This window comes from Balaenoptera physalus (genome assembly GCF_965194825.1).
Source record: "Balaenoptera physalus genome assembly, chromosome: 3".
Taxonomy (NCBI): domain Eukaryota; kingdom Metazoa; phylum Chordata; class Mammalia; order Artiodactyla; family Balaenopteridae; genus Balaenoptera; species Balaenoptera physalus.
In genome coordinates, this window is record NC_138890.1 from 80438276 (window position 1) to 80453359 (window position 15084).

General features: G+C 36.6%; 1 long non-coding RNA gene across 1 annotated transcript in view; it reads left to right on the forward strand.

The window, feature by feature from the left end:
• Nucleotides 1-15084, forward strand: part of LOC309657875 — a 488969-nt gene that overhangs the window by 136415 nt on the left and 337470 nt on the right. Inside the window, exon 2 of the long non-coding RNA XR_014261942.1 lies at nt 3401-3447. This is a non-coding gene — a long non-coding RNA (uncharacterized lncRNA). The remainder of the gene's footprint in view (nt 1-3400; nt 3448-15084) is intronic.

A 15084-nucleotide genomic window follows, 5' to 3' on the forward strand; every position in this document is an offset into this window, starting at 1 on the left:
AACAAATGTAATTGTTCTGTGTACTGGCTTAGGGAAAAACAAACAGTAAAAACCAAAAGAAAATATTAGGTAATCATTTAACTCTTCTAAAAGGAAGAAGATGTTAACTTCAAAGGTAAATGGACTCATCAAATACGTACTGAAATAGAAAACAAATGTAAGAAGATTAATGCTAAATATCAACAGAAACTTTTTCTTTTAGATTCCAAGCACCAGAGCCTACCCAAACTAAAAAGCCTTCAGCTCTGCGAGTCACTACTGCATTTTTGCTTAAATATGTCAGAAGTGGGCACAGGAAATTAGAGTTGGCAGTTTTCCCACCTATTATAGAAAGACGGAAGCCCATCATGAATGAGAGCACACAAACACTACATTTGCCATCTGCATAGCTTCCAAAGCTCTTGTATTTTATAGCAATAGCCTGCCAAAATCCCAGCAAGCCAAAACCAGAATAAAACCCCCAATCTGAAAGAGATAATATGGCAAATAATAAAATCATCCAGACAGCAGAGAAGTAAAATTGCAGAAAATCAGCCTGAAACAACAAAACTGTCAAGCAGTGTTGAGAGAGCTAGGAAATGCCTACAAAAGAGGATTTGAAAGAAAACTGAAGGCTGAGGATACTACAAACCATTGTTCAGTTGAAAGGTTTTGCAAAGCAAGTGTGCTGGCTGTTAAGAAAATATTAAGCCTTTCCAGAAAATTCTTACTTCTTCCTCATTTCTAATATTTTAGCTATCTTTGTTTGAGGTAAAGCAAACTTATGTCTTTGAACTGTTGGGTCCCATTTTATTTTGATTATAGAATGGACTTCTGAGAGAGATTAAAAATAAGTCAGGGTTTAATAGCTCTTAATTTGTCTTTTGGGATATATTAAAAGTTAGAAACCAAATAAACACAGCTTTGCAATATTTACAGCTAATAAACTTCAGGACATTTTTAAGCAGTTGCTAAGGTGATTTTGACTTTGATTTTTCATAGGTTAGTAGTGCACCTCTAGCAATCAAAATGTATCAAGCTCTTCCAATATATATTAATAAATCAATCAGGAAGAAACAGGTATATATAGAATTTTTTTTGAAGTGACCTAAGCTTCATCTAAGGAATGAAAAGGAAAATTTAAATGAATTCTAGTTTTAGGCTGTAGACCACCTCTATTCTCACTCCCCCCCGTCACATTCACAATCGTATCCTAAGAGCAATATTGAAGGTCTCTCCCATTTTCCTAAAAAACGGAAGATAAAAGCATGATAGTAAGGTATTTGCCAAACAGATTAAAAATGTGTGTGTATATATCTTTTATTAAATAGTTTATGCAGTCTTTTCGTAGTCTCTGGCTGAGGCATTTCTTTTCTCCAAATCCAGTTAAAGATGATAAGGGACAATTAGGTTTTCTATCCGGTTGATAATTGCACTGCAGGGCAGTGTTCTGCAGAAATTATCCTTATTAATGGTCATCTAGAATGGGAAGTGCCTCCATATTATATCACTAGCCCCTGAGATCTGGACATCCCTTCTGCTCAGTGCTCAAAGCCTATAGACAAGCCTTGTTCTATTAGGTCCTGAGAAATGCTCAAGACATATAGCGATTGGGCACACACTAGACTCAATGTGCTTTGAGATGGGAGGAGGTGAGTAAGCTTTGCAAGACTAGGAAACACAGTGGTGTTTCTAGTTTAGCATTCTTAAGAAGGAGGGTGGTTTGCTTTATCTGTTAGCACATCAAGAAGCATGAAAATAAGGAGTGGGGAGAAATGCATTGTTACGGACAAAGAGAATGTCAAAGAGAAGAAAGCTATGAGGAGCTATTACTTTACTTTGGCCTCCTAGATCTTCACCAGGCAAGGGAGAGAGGGGGATTCATCCTTTTCCTGGGCACTTTTGCTCCATGAAAGGGAAACAGAATGGGGTATTTCTGCTCCTGAGTATATATTCAAGGTGTCTAGGGTCTATGAAGGAACCTGGGGGAGCAAGACAGCTGAGTCTGGACTTTTCTCTAGCGACGGTGGCAACTCCTTCAAGACAGAAGCATCTCTTAGCTGTTTTTCCAAGCAGCCCTCTGCTGGCTCCTACTTGCACCAGCAAAATCCTTGTCTCAAACCAGATTAGTGGAGAACAGGGACCCGCAGTTTGGTCCCAGTGAGAATGAACTCAGGGTACCCTATGGAGTACTGAGGAGAGCAGAAATCAAGAGGCTGGAGAGATTACTGCAGATCAACTTGGCAGCTCACTGTTTCCCAGCTCAGTCCAAGAGCCCAACAGGCTCCTTACAAGCAGAGACTATATCTTAGACCCCTTTGTATCACTGATTTTAATATGTTCTTTGATACACAGTGAGTGCTCAATAAATGGTTTTTTGAATAAATGAATATCCCAGTATAATGTGGCTCTGAAGTTATTTAAACTAGGCTTGAAGGCTGACTCTGCTATTTATTAGGTGTGTAACCTTGGGCAAGTTAATTAATCTCTCTGAACCTCAGTTTCTACATCTACAAAATTATAATAATCATACCTAGATTGCTGTGAATATTAAGCAAGTGTCTATTGAAAATATCTAGCACGATATCTCTACTTTTCTCTCTTCCATCATTTCTTCCCTGTGCTCACTCCTTTCCTTGAACTATCTTTAAGTTTTGCTTTTTTATTCATTTGCCAAGACTGATCTCAAGCATGGTTTTCTCTGTGAAGATTTTCTCCTTCCCTGCTTTTTCCCTTTCTTCCCACTTAAGCAGGTATAAACTTTCCTTTAAGCCCATGCACTGTTTTATTTGCTTTGTGATCATAATTCAAAGTCAGTGTTGTTGTGTTTTATTCAATGACTCATATTTGTGGGATGGGTTGTACTTTTTCTTGTTAAAATATCTTTTCCATATGAAAAATATATCAGCAAAAATAACAAAGAAAAACCATTATGCAGAAGAAAAGTTTAATCTGGAAAAGTGTTCTCTGTAGTTGGGAATCTATGCACCCTTAGTAAGTCAGTTTGCTCTCTGAGATGAACTAGTACAGTGATCAATTTAAAAGGGTTGGCATTAATAATTATTTTTTTTCTGCTGCCCACCTAGAACTTATATTAATGAGTCTTCGTACTGTGTATCATTTGACAAGTGACAAGAAACAAGATTCTTTATGAAACAATGTTATTCAAATGTGCAAATTAGAAGAATAGATGAAGTTTCTAGTCCAATGGATGAGGCAACCTGATCCTCCTTTTTTGGCGAGTCCTGAGTATGGTTTAAGATGATATTCTAACAGCTTTTCTAATGGAGTATCTTTTGATATTGAGAAAGAAAATGAGAAGTAAAGAATTATGGATAATAGAGTCAAAATCTAACTAAAACTCCTTAATTGAAATAGTCCTTACAAATGACCTAATTCATTGCCTACAATTGTTTTACAGGCAAGGAATCAGATCCAGAGAAGAGACTTCGTTGAATCACAAAACTGGTAAGTAGCAAAGAACAGAAGAGATTGCAGTTCTGGCTCTCTTTTCCCACCACCACCAGATATTATTTTTATTTCTACTTGTTTAACTAATTTTCTCACTTGGAAAGCCATTATTCCTACCTGTGTTTTAAGCTGTGTCCATCTGATGTCAAGACAAAAGGCTGAAGAGTAGAATATTCAGATAACTCTGTTTGTTATTAGGGAAGGTTATAGTTAATCACGGTTAATTGAATGGCTTTCCCTTTCTTAAAATATTACTTTGGGTAGGGGAGTAATAGATTCAGCATTCTCAGCTCCAAAGCACGTCACGAGGAAGAATCCGAGGAGGTAAGACATTTGTGTTAATTCCTTCTTTTATGGCATGCTCATTGTAAAGATGGTTGTTACTCCATCATGCAATAGAAATGTGAGGACTGTTGAGTATTTAAATTGCAAATAAGATATTTTTTAATCCATTTTCTAAAATACTGCATAATTCAGAGTTGTTACTGTACTCCTGTGGGGAAGAGAATCTTAGCATTTCTTTAGTAGCTTTAGTTTCCAGTAATCAGTAATTACGTAATAAAGAGGTGAAATTGGGTGTTTAGCACAAATATGTAACTACCACATTCCTGTATTATAATCAGCCCTTGCCTGTGGTCATCAGTGGAGGGGGAAGTTAGAATAGCACCTCTCTGGGACTCCCTGGAAATCCCAGCTGAGAAGAACCTCGAACATTCACTTCTACTCTTGCTTCTCTCTTTCTGATGTGATAGTGAAAGTGATATATTAACTTCTTACTGTGAATAATTCCACTGCAGTATTATTTGAATTCAATAAGCTATGTCCTTGGCTACAATGAATATTCTCACTCTAGTTTGTACAAAATGAACAGACATTTACCTTCTTCTCTCCATTACGTAACTGAAATGTTCAAAAGTACCCCCCCCAAGATTGGACACTGACTGAATGTTTAATAATATTAAGAATGAATTGAGATATGTTTTTTAGAAGTGATAATGGTATTGTGGTTATGTTTTGTTAAAAACAAGACAACATGCCCCAAATGGATTTGCTCGTTCTAAATCCTATGTCACCAAACTGACGCTTAATTATAGTTTTGGCTCTCTCAGAAATGGAGTCATAGTTCGGGAATCACCTCATCAGCTCTAATTAGGTAATTGGCCTGATAGACCCCGTCATCCCCTAAAGGAAAGTAATCTTGCCATAACCAATCTGCTTTTATGCGTAGTGTAACGTCCTTGTTCCTGCTCCTTTCTGCCCATAAAAGTGTTTCATTTTATACAGTTCCTGGGAACTCCTTTCTATATGCTAAATTAAATTCTGCCTGATTCATGTTTTACTGAATAAAGCCAATATGATCTTTAAAATTTACTAAGTTGAATTCTGTTTTTTAACAGTTTTTTTAAAAATAGTCCTTAATATTTAGAGGTATGTACAGAAGTATTTATGGGTGACATAATATGACGTCTGTAATTTGCTTCAAAATAACTATGTAGGGGGGTAATTGGGAAAATATGTGAAACAAGACTGGCCAGAAGTTGGTAATTGTTGAAGAGGGGCAGTCATTATAGTTTTCTCTTTACTTTTGCTAATGCTTGAAATTTTTCAAATAAATTCCAAAAAATAGGTAAAATAATTTCTTTTTTCTTGCTTTAGAAAGGGCTGCCAGCATGGTTGGTCAAACTCTACCAGTTAATACATTATAGGGTCATGAATTAAAAACTCATGTAACTCTAATAAAGTATCAATGCAAAAAAAACAGGTTGGGGGTGGGGGAGATATCTAACAAAACAACAACGAAACCTACCTATTAATTCTTGACACATGTTAACTTTGTTATTATTGATAACATGAGGGCATATATTATTTCAATTTAATAAGAAGGTATATGACACTTTCTACATGCCATGTTAAATGCTGGGAATATAAAGGTGATTCGACATCATCTATAACTATATAATGTGTTTCAAGTGGTATAATATAGGTTAGAATAAAATGCTGTGGGAAATCAAATGAAAGAACAGTTATTCTTCAGGGGTTGAGAATAAGGACCATGAAAAGGTGACAACTGAGGTAGATTTTGAATGGGTTTGCTGTGTAGGAAAGGATTCTGTTTCTAAATAGGTTTATCAAGGACTATTTAATTTGTGTCACTCTCTCTATAAGGATATTTCCTGAGGGAGCATTCTTCCCCATGTTCAGTGGCTCTAGGTAGTCTCCATTGAACCACCATTGATAGGGGCTGTAGGCCACTCATTCATTTATTCATTTGATCAGGATGATTCCCTTAGGAGAAATAGGTAGATGAAAGGGGGAAAATGGCCCAGTAAGAAACTGAGAGGGCGGTATGTTAATGGCAGTGTCATGGAAGAGAATCCCTAATTGATAAACTCTCTTACCCAGCTTTTATAGTACTTCACTCTTGATCTAGCATCCTCAAGGTTCACTCCTGGGGATACTCTCCTGGTTCCTGTTGCTAGATACAGGTTAGGTCCTACAGATCTTTCAACCTGTAATCCTCTCCTTCTTTGGTATGCCCAGCATTTCTGATTTGGGCCATGCTGTGACTTTACCCTATTTATGGTCTGATGGCCAGGGGGAAGGAGGGACAAATCCTGCAGAGGGCAAGCCTTGTCTTAGGAACAACCTTGCTTCATTTGAGGTATTTACATCGTCTTCAAGCAAGGGTGGGGTTGAGGGGAGAGGACTTTACCTTCTAACAACAGGTGAAAGCTAGTTCACTTCTGCATGAACAGAGGGTTCAGGGGAATCTGCAGTTTGTTTCTCAAGTGCATCTTCTCAAATAACCCTTTCCGAAATTTCCCATTCCTTTATTCTCGGGACTCTCAGAGCCCTCAAAAGAAAAAGAGTGAGACAAGTTAGGAAAGGGCATGGCAAGGAGCTAAACACATATGTAGTTTCCTTTGGATTCTAGCTTTAGCCAGATCCTTTGGGGGAGCAAAAAGGCCAGAGGCTGGCTGTGGGCTGCCCTGGGGTGAGTGAAGTAGCTTGTGGGGTGAGGTGGCTCCCATTTAGTCAGGGTGAAACCCTGGATAAGAGGCAGCTGTGAGCTGTGAGCGACCAACATTTATAGCAGCTGAGGGATGGGTGTGCTGGCCTGGTAAAGGGAATCTTGGTGGGCAAAACATCACCCATGTAGATGCAAAATTAATCAGTCGATCTAAGAACAAAATGGAAAATTTTATTAGAGCCAAACTGAGGATTATAACCTGGGAACTGCCTCTCATAAAGCTGTGAGAACCGTTCTGCCCCTTAGAGGTAAAAACACAGTTATATAAGTTTTTGAAACAGAGGGCTGTACATTATTGACAGTTTCCACAATCCAGATCCACACAAAGTAAGTGGTGGGTCATGGGTCATCGTGGAAGGAAGGTTATCTCCTAAGGAGACCTGGTTAGTGCAGATGCACAATATACACTAAAGGGAAGGGAGGAGTCCCAAATGGGCAAAGAAGAACTTTAAATTTTTCTTGTTTTGCCATAAACTATGAATTTTATTTCATCACCCACTAAAAACCTCATTCTAGCGTTCATTTTTTCCTGCTCCTGTTCTTTCCATTGCTCAAATTATTTTATGTAGTTCTTTTAAAAATTTTGGTCTATTCCTATTTATTCATTCAGTAAAGATAGAAGAAACATCTACCATCTGCTAGACACTATTCTAAGCAATGGGGATACACTAATCCAGATATGGTCCTTGCCCTTATGAAACATGCATTCTAGTGGCCAGTGAAGATATTAAACACATTAATTTCAGATAGTTATACATAGCAGTAAGAAAATAAAATAGACATTATGATAGTGATTGTGGGTTGTTTAATGAAGATGCAGTTTTATATGGTTTATTGGTTTATAAACCAATCTTTCAGAAGTCTAGTCATCAGAAGTAGACATGATAGAGGGTGGGTGAATAAAGAACAGAAGAGCGGTGGAGAGAGAAAATCTGTATGGGAAGCAGAGGTCTGCGGGAGATTGGTGTGTCTATATTCCAATGTATTGAATATATCTGAAATTCTTTAAAGATGATTGCTGAGTAGTGTCTTAATTTGATATTTACCAGTTAGCAAGACATGAGAGAACATGCAAATGTGGTAGAGAATTTACTTTTTTTTTCCTCGGAAGTAGTGAGAAGCTACTGAAGTTCTTTAAGCAGTAAATAGGTTGTTATAAATCTATTCAGGGAGAGAGTCTATGTTTATACAAATGTTTCTGTATACATGTTTATATGTAGGTATTTGTATATGTACTTAGATAAGTATAGATATACATATATATATTTTAAAATTAGACTAATACACTCTACTTTGTTTTTTATGTAGTACATCAGTAGATAATTCTGCCTTCCTCTTCTTTTTTAGATTAGATAGTATTCTGTTACAGATGTAATTTACTTATTCACAAGGATAGATATTTACATTATTTCTAACCCTTTGCTAATACAAAGAGTTCTGCCATAAATATTTTTGACCATGTGCATTTGTATACCTATGTAAGTATATTTGTGGGATACATTCCTAGAAATTGAATGTAGTATCAAATCTTAAATTCCCCAGATTTTGCCAAACAGCCCTCCATAGAGTTTGTATCAATTTATGCTCCCACCCACAGGATATGATTGCCTTTTTTTCCTCATCTCTTATCCAAACACTGTTACCTTCAGACGTTTTGATGTTGATGATCAGACTTTTCCAATCTGAATTGGATGTGTGATATACCATTTTAATTTGAATTTGATTATTATGAGTGAGTTTGAGTACATATATATATATATATATATATATATATATATATATATATGGGCTTAAAAGTTATTGGATTGCAGAAGGGGGTATATTTGAGAGATATTTAGAAGGTAAAATCAAAATATCAAAGGAGTTAATGAGAGGGTCAGGCCTGCATCCCATAGCTCCAAAATTATAAACCAATGAAAGTTACATTCCTAAAGTTTTCCCAGGATTCAGCTCAAAGGCTACCTTCAGTATGATAACTTCCCTGACTGCTCCAGAAAGGTGGATCGCTCCTCCTGTGCTCCATTAGCCTTCTGCACATATATCTGCTCAAGTCCTTACTACACTATGTGTGTGTTTTTTACAAATTATTTGTTTCAAAGTCTTACACACTTGTAGCAAAAATCCAAACAATATAGGAATGCCTGCTGTAAACAGATATGTTCTCATTTTGTTCTTTTAAACCTACCTCTCAAAGGGAATTCCTTAGGGACTGACTTGTACAAATCCCCAAATTTCCATTATTATATTCTTTGCTTATAAAAATATAAAATACATTTATGCATATAGTTAAAAACAGTGTCATGATCAAATAATATGTATATAAACTTGTATGTTTTTCAACAATAGTAATCTTTTTTCCCAGTTGATACATACAAATCTGTCTAATCCTCTTTAAGAGCTCAGAGAATTTTTAAAATGGATATGACCTAATTAATCAAAATATTTCTTTATAAATGGGTACTTCAGACTGTCCCCAGTTTTTTCCTATTATTTATAATGCTACTATAAATCTATATCTGTCTGTCTGTCTATCCATACATCTATCCATCCATCTACCTATCTTGAAGAACTTGCACTTTCATTTCAGTTGGATACTTTCCCAGAGTAGGATTTTTGGGGCAAAGGGTAGGCAATTTTAAAGTTTAATAGATATTTCCAGATTACTTTTTCCAAAAATTTGTCATAATTTATAAGCTTAATAACAGTGTCTGGGAGAAAATATTTTCCTATGCCTTTACCAGGGCTGAATGCTGTGTCTTTAAAGATCTTGTCAAATTATTGGACAAAAGTTTGGTACTTGTTTTTATAATTTGCATATTTCTCTGACTATTACTGAGATTGTGATTCTTTAGGATTTTATGATATGTAAAACACCTTTTCATAGCATTTGTCCATTTTTATAGTGGGTAGCTTATCCATTTTAGAGCTTGTTTGTTTGGGATATTGTAGGTTTTTAAAGTGTTTTCCTCTAATCTTTTATTTATCTTTTGACTTTGCTTATGGGGTCTATGGCCTTACATATATATTTTTCTTCATGGAGAGATATCTACATTTTCTTTTTTGGCTTATGAGTATCTACTGTTATTTAAGAAGATCTCCTGAAGTGTAAGGTTATAAAATATTCTCCTAGATTTATTTTAAAAGTTTTATATTTTTCCTTTTATATGTGGTTCTTTGATGCACCTGTAGTGAAAATTTTGATATGATATATTAATATTAAATTTTTCCAGCTAATGATGGATTTTATAAAAAAAAAAATCCCTGAGTTCTAAGAATGAGGAAACCAAGGCTTACAGAAGCCAAGGGACTTGACCAAAATTACCCAAATTAGTTGTTTATGTTGTTTATTGTTAATACGGCGATGCTTAGTAATTACACCATAGACAGGAGGGTTTCCCACTTGTGGAGATGTCCAAGAAAGAAAAGCATACGTGTTTCAGAACAGGATCAAGTGTCAGTGTTCCTAGCCAAGACTATCTGAAGTTTCCTTGTGAGAAAAAGGGAATCCAAAAGATTCAGAGAAAGGAGGAAGTGGTGCTGGGGATGAGCTAACCATCTTGGCTAAGTAGAAGTGGCACCAGCCTCAGGTCATCTGAATTAAACGCACACACACACGCACGCACGCACGCGGTAGCTCTGTATACTACAGGGAGGACTATACCCCATATAGGATCTGGGATCTTGCTCTGGCTCCATCGTAAACAATCTCTCACTTACCTTCAATGGGTCCGAGTTTACTTATTGCATAGAATTATTTCACTTTCTCTAGTGCCAGAATCCCTATCCCTCATATTTTTTAAAAAAAACTTCATGAAAGAAATACACTTACATACATTTTACAGGTGAGAAAACTGCATCTTTGGTTAACCCAAGGTCATTTAACCCATGAGTAGCAGGGTGAGTTTGTCTCCCCAGCTGTGTCTGACTCTTCAAGGCCACAATCTTTCTAGTTCTAATACATGCAGTTAGTAGATGAAATAAACTGCACTGCCATTATCTGTCTGTATGTGGGCAGAAATCCCTTGGCTTTATCAACTTCTTTAGATTCTTCAGCCCTTTGCTACATAGTAACTTTTTCATGGTACAAATGCCCGCAGATGTGATGATGATCTTCCAGGTTTCTCTGCTTACAGTCTCGGGAAACTGGCAACTGCAGCAAATTGCGTTACTAAAGGAAATAATGAGATGTTGAGAGATCATAATGAGATGAAATAATGAGATGTTGAGATGTTGAAAACTAAAGGAAATAATGGTTTCTTAGCACATACCTTCCTAATAGTAATTCCTCTCCCTCCTCGTAATTAAAGCCGATAGTAGAATAGTCATAGATGGCTGAGAGGGTTGGGGATCACTGTGTATCACCACAGCAATTGGAGCCCAAAGCAGCCATCATTAGCCTCAAAGTACTGAATCTACAGATGCCTTCAGCAGAGACTTTCTCCTGTTTTCAGTATGTAGTGTGGAAGGGAGAATCCAAATGCATAAAACATCATATGGCCATTTAGGTCCTAAGACTTCATTTTGTAGTTAGTAAAATAATGAATCATGAAGTACTGGCAGGTTTTCACATAGTTACATCAGACTTTCACTCTGCCTTGGGATGTAGCAACACCTTTCCTCTGCATTTCTTGTGAACTGCATAATTGTGGTAGGTACTCCTAGTAGAAAACTCTATCAAAAGATGTAAGCTGCCATCATACTGTACTGGGAAATGCTGTGATTGAAAATGGCAGCTGAAGGATCATCAGTCATTTGTCCAAATGGACACACTGAAATAAATGAATATACTGAATTTCTTTAGATGAGAGCTGTGGCTTTGGTGTCCTCAGACATGTGGCTCAAGCATCAGTGTCAAATCCTGCTCAGTTGAATTCTTAATCAAAGATTAGCTGCTTGTTTTGCTTTTGAGTAATTAAGTAGAAAACCTGAAAGGCTGATTAGTATTTCATCTTAATTCTGAATATGGGACAGGAAATATTCATTCTAAAGTGTTCAGATATATTTATCTGAAGTAATTTTAGTTATCTCAAAAGTATTTGTAGATAACGTTGTCTGCCCCAGACTCTCTCCAACAGCTTGCCTGGCATTCAATCTTTTTGTTTCTATTTGCATCACAAAGATGCTAAAAACTGCAATAAGCAAATCCTATGTAACGGCAAATGTGTAAGTTTTTAATTTTATGCTTGCTGTCACTCACCCCAATTTCTTTTCTCACTGTTCCTTCTGGTAGAAGCCTATGCCCTGATTAAAAATATGTAGGCGACAGAGCCTCTGATTTCCTAGGATGGAGAAAACCAAGTTAGGTATAATTTTTTTTCTACTGAAAGTTCTCTCTGTTTACAGACAAACTTTCATCTAATGAACTTGTAAAACACTCACCAAGAAAAATGAACTATTCTCTGGAAAAAGATTCTGAGGCAGGTGGTGTTGGTGGAAGGCTTGGGCAAGTGTCCCATGATACCAGCTGGGGTCACTGGTAGAGGGGTTAGGGATTCCTGAAGCTCACACGGTCTCATCGTCTTATGGAGAGGAGCACTTGGGCCTATGTGTTGGATATATCCAGCTCTTGTTACACTCCATTTCTTTATAGCATGGGCATAAAGAGGAGGTCTTTGTAAGCATGAGAATAGTCTTGCGAACCAAGACAGGGGCTTTGCAGATGGAGTTTGCTTCCAGCACCTGGAGACCTTGTGGAAAGTTGAGTCCATGGGCAGTCTCTCCTGCTGCAGTTTCTTGCCAGACAACCAGGAAAGAGCCACTGAGACCATCGTGTGGTCCTTCCTCTCTCCACACAGTGACAGTGTAATTCTCATTTAGTAAGAAAAGATAATTAAGAAACCAGTTCCTGTCCTGGGTGGTTAAGGAAAACTCGCTATTTACGGAAGTGTATCTTGAGCTACTTAATGCCTTGAACCTTTTCTCCCTGTTAACCATATTTTTCTCTCTACCTCGTGCAATGTGTGCCAGTGATTTTAACTCAACTTCACACTAAAACAATCAAATGGGTTTCTTTAAACGTATGCAAATTTATGGCTTCAATGTATGAGTGTACACAAAAGGCCTACTCTTTCTCAATACACTTGAGTAATTCTCATTAATGTCAACAGGGTTTGTGAATGCATATCAAGGAAAAGTAAAATGCATTTGGAAACCCTTTAACTGATCATTCACACAAACACTGTTTTGTTATATATATTATAACATGATGAAATTTGCTCTTACTTGTTTCTCTAAGTTGAGGCAATATGCGTCAATGTTCATTTCTTTAAATGTCATGATTGTACATTTTCTGCATTGAAACAATTAATCAGAAATGTAGATGTAGCCAAAAATTAATTTCAGGCCAAGTTTCATGGTGTAAGAAGAGTACATGACTGATGGCATTTCCATTGCTGTGGTTGTGGGCATGAGTTTTTCAAAAACTGCAGTTTTGAAATTGACAGTGCAGCATCACAGTCCTTTTTTCATGCAGGAAACACCCACTTAAAATAGTTTTCTTTTTTCTCTGAATTCCCGTAGGCAGATAATTTTCACAATCAAGTTGCATAGAAACACTTCATTCATAAAAGATAACATCTGAGATGTATCAATGAAACATTCATGACCTCTGCTTTTCTGAGCAGTAAGCATTGACTTTGAAACTGCCCAATTCTTTCCTTTGAAAAAGATCAAAAAACAGCACCTGCATGGAGAGGTGTGTGCGTGTGTGTGCGTGTGTGTGCGTGTGTGTGTGTGTGCGTGTGTGTGTGTCTCTACATGTAATTGTAATGAGAAGTCATGCAGTGATGGCTTGGAATCCTTGAGTGCAGTGGCCATGTCTGTTCAATCAGTAGTGTAGCCTTGATGCCTACGACTGGGCGTGGCATGGAGTAAGCACCTATGAAAATTTGGAAAATACATTTGCAAATGGTGTTCTCGAACCCTTCAGGCTCTACGGATAGGCAATGTCAGCCTACCTGTCAATTCACCACAGTTTATATTAACAGTTGAGAGTCAAAGTGTTGTCTTTCAAAGTCTGATTTTCCAAGAATATCCTGCCGTGGTCAAGACAAATGTGTAAATGTTTGCCTTATGGATTTTATGTTGTTTACATTCCTGTTTATTAGAAGTGATATTGTAAAAATTGAATGATGACAGACCTTGTTATTTTGACAGTATACTAAGAATGTTTGGTTAAAGGCAGAAGAAGAACTGGAGTGGAAAATGTTTTAATATTCAGGCAATACGTTGCAATTTATTTTAAAGAGTATTCATAAAAGCATCATCAATAATTTTATGTAAAATGAACACGGAGATCGTTTACAATGTAGCTGTTTATCAATTAAAGTCCATGCAAGTGTAGCTGGAGCCAGCTACCTGATATACAGTGATGTCTTTGCTCTCTTTTTCCAGTGGGAAAAATCTATTAGAAATTCTACTAGTGATAGAAAAATAGCAGCAGCACTCACTGACTAGAGAGGTTGCATAAGGATTGGGGAATCTGGGTGTTTTCATTTCTACCCTAGTTCGAACATATTCAGAAATGCCTGTCTCTGCTTTGGAAACATGCTTTATGAGAGCTTGACATTTTACAGTCACGGAAGTTTCCTTAAGTACTTGCACACAACTTTTTATTCAGATTTGGGAGAAAGAATATGCAGATTTATTTTATTATTGTAAAAGTTAGACTATAGGAAAACAGCAATTTAAGAAGGAACACACATTAGATATGTATAGTATTCTATTTCTCTGATTCCTTTTTTTTAAGTAGACCCAAATTCATATGGAAAACATGCAACTTAATTCCCTTTTTATTACCTTAAATATAAGAAATCATTATACAGTAGGAGATTAGGGGAACATTTTATGTAAGTTATATAAGATTAGAGAATGCTTCCTATAAGGAGATTTTGGGATTTAAATATTCCTCCTGAATATTTCTGTCTTTTCATAAATGCACATTTTTCTAGAAACACATGGATAAGATTTTGGTCACAAACAAGGTTGTTTTTAAATACAGATGAGGAGAGACTGTTTAATTTAGAATTTGAAGTTTTTTGGCTTGTTTTGTTTGCTTGTGTTGAGTCAGTTTTATTTAGACTAAGCTAGGGACTGAGGAAAAAGTACATATGGTCCCATATGACCCTTCAGTAATCCTGCAGAATTGAAAGCTCCAGCAACTTTTATAGTGGTTCTGAATGTTTTCCCATTAGAGCAGGAAGTCATCGTGAACCTAAACATGTGAAAAAGTCTTCTAATTATGACCATGTCGGGCTCTGAAAAGCTATAAATCCATTTTTAAAGTTCATTTATTCCTATGAATAGTGACTAAAATGAACTTCACCTTGCTGGTTCTCCATGAATTACATTCAGTACTCATGCCTTCAATAAATATTTTTTGAGCATCTACTCTGAGCTTGGTACAGTCATGGCCATTGAGGACACAGCAATAAAAGTATAGAAAGAGATATATCTTTAATGTTAGGAAATGGGAAGGACTATAAATAAAATATGGAATGACCTAAAGAATGATAGGGGCTGTAGTTTTACATTTGGTGGTCAGGAAAGAGTTCTCCGAGGAGGTGATATTTGAACAAAAACATGAGTGAGGTGATGAATAAAGT